This window comes from Asparagus officinalis, chromosome 8, assembly GCF_001876935.1.
Source record: "Asparagus officinalis chromosome 8, Aspof.V1, whole genome shotgun sequence".
NCBI classification, from domain to species: domain Eukaryota; kingdom Viridiplantae; phylum Streptophyta; class Magnoliopsida; order Asparagales; family Asparagaceae; genus Asparagus; species Asparagus officinalis.
The window spans coordinates 88,055,517-88,058,410 of record NC_033801.1 but is presented as its reverse complement, the minus strand read 5'-3'; positions in this window follow the sequence as shown (position 1 = coordinate 88,058,410).

Here is a 2,894-nt window from a genome sequence, read left to right as displayed (position 1 = left end):
ACCCAGCACCCAAAAAAAAAAAACAACGATTGAACTTTAATGTGTAATATGCAAATAACTAATGTCCTTCAAAGGAAAATAAAAAAACCACAAACTTATCATTTACAACATTATACTCTCTCCCCTAAAATTTAAAGCTTTCTTATGAAGAAAATTTTGTATAAAGTTTTCCTCTTAAGAAAATTTTATATATTTAAAAATTACATGTAGAGAGTCCACTGAGAAAAATTCAAAGTTGGATTTTTTTGGGTGGGGGTGGCGGGGGTTGATACAGCCAAAGTTCAAGGAATTAAGTTAGTGTCAATGTCTTCAACCATTATGCGCAAGTAGAGTGCCCTTCTTATCTAGACTCACACATCAGTATTTATTTATTTTTATTAAATTCAGGATATTGCTTGCTCTCATACCATGTTAAAGTTCCTAAATATTATACCAAAATACTAAAGTTGTTGTGAGAATTGATGATTATAGTTTTATATTCTAACAAGATAAGAAAATTTTAAGAGTGTTGCTGTCAAAACAGAGATATAAAATATAAAAACAAATTCAAGAGTTAGAAAATTCAGGCCTGATCGGGAGTAGTCGTGATAACACTGCCCTAGAAGATTAAGGACCCGCCTATCGCCCTGGCGCAATTTGTCCTCTCTCCCCTAGCGGTAAAACCCCCCGGAATCGGCCGGCCTCTGCACTCGGGCGTGAGTCACAGAGCTTATGCTCAGACGAAAACGGTTGCCCAAAGAATAGAAAATATGTAGCCGAATTTTTTCTTGGAGGTATAAGAGTAGAGAAGAGAAGAGAGTGTAGAGATTTTCCGCTTCGTTGGTGTGTTTCTGAATGAGCTCCAAGCCTCCTTTTATAGGTGATGAAAGGTGTAACCCCCGCTGAATCCAAGGGACCGTTACGCACAGTTATTGCTTCCGTTACCCGCATGCAGCCGTTACAAAATATGTAAAACGTGCAAAAATAAAGGCTTGAGAAGCAAAAAGGTGTGCGTGTGCGGCTGCGGCGTGCGCGTGTGTGGTAGAAACGCAAAGCCCACAAAACCCAAAATACTATTCAAAGCCCAATAAGGAGAGAACCATTATATACCCTTTACTATTCATCTCATTTTCCGATGTGGGACTATTCACAAAGGCAAAATTGTCTTTTCATGAACAAAGCTTCCAACAAGTGTTACGTGGAAAAACCCCAAAGTTCCAAGGGGTTTTGCAAAATCAACCCATTTTTTTACTCAGTGGAGTTTAGTAAAGTTTTTAATGTTGGGGAAGGTTTTAAGTTCGAGGAGTTTGGTGTTGAATATCTCAAGCTTGAGGGGTAAAAAGACAGAAGTATTTGACCTTAAGACGACGACAAAGTTGTAAAGAGGAATCTCTCATCTTGGTGCCAATCAATTGAATATAGTTTGTTCTATTATTCTTTTCTTCCCCTTTCGCAGAGATATTCGTGTACTTTGTAACATTCTTTTTTGGATCGTGCACTCCAATCCCCGTTCAATAATGTAAGTTTTCAACGGTTAGCTCTTCAATTTTTTCTTTTTAATGGTTAAGTACGGATAGACGCGCTGTGAAATCGCCTGCACTAACTGATTTTTTTTTACTATTTTATCCTCATAATAAAGGAGAAATTTGTGTTTCGACGAGTAGATATCCTGACTCCAAAAATATGAGTGAGATGGGTAAAAGGAAATATGAGAAAGTGAGGATAGCATGCCGATTATTTTAAGGATACACGATAGATAATGAGATCAGCCCATAATCTAGAGATACAAACAGCACCACTCCAGATAGATATAACGAAACTACTCTAAGAATACCACCTTAGTGATACAGATAAACAACCCATACTTTATGGAACCACTAGAGAAATCTAGAGCAAAAATAAGCATAATGCTTAGATATAACCAAACTCAACAACTTACATTTTCATTCGATCCCAAAGATACATACAGACTTAAAACATCTCTAGCTTGAAGTATGAGAATTCAACACTCTAAAAGACTCTTAAATGCCATTGAAAAACTAAAAAGACGCATTTGAATAATTAGTTAAATATCCTAAAAAGCTTACATGGCATCAAGCAATTTAGTCTGATCATGCTTCAGGGTCCGTTTGGTTCTCTGTTTTTGGGTGGGAAAGAACCCGAAAGCTGCCACAGATGGGACATCTGTGGCATCTTTCGAGCTCCTCCGAAACCAACCAAACGGACCCTCAATATTTTTCTAGATTACTTTCTGCACAGAACTCCAGATCATGCAAACTTGAGTCGAATATCTATTCACCAATTCAAACAGAGAGCCATTTGAACTTTTCTGAAGAAAGTTTTGAGCATGAAAATCAACAACATGCACAAAGTCTATAGAGTACAAAATTGCAATTTGGTCCCCTTTGGCACTGCATCACACCTTGAGGGTGAATGAGAAAATAGTTTCACTAAGAGGGTCTATCTAAAATATTAATACTTAGAGATTATATCTCATTCTAGCAAAATTATGACTTGTCCGTTCTTGTTGAGCTCTATAAATACTAGTGAGATTAGGGCTTAGCTATAACTAAGAGAAATTGAGATTCATTGACTTTTAAGGACCTTAGTAAGATGAGTGTTTAGATATGTTGGATATTTTTGGTCAAAACCGCTTTCCAAAAATGAGTTTTCAAACTATGTATTTATTTAACTACTGGTATTTTTTAGAAATCCTTAGTAGCGTAGCGGAAAGTTAAAGTTTTAATATCTCAAAGGTCTTGTGTTCTAGGCTTGCCAATGGCAAGCCGAAAGTTGTATTTATTTAATTAATCCCTCATAAGTTCAAGTGGGGTCGTGGGATCGTGGGCCGTGGATCGGGACTAATCGGGGTGAGACGCTAAGTGGCGCTTTGTTAGGCGCACTTCGCACCACGC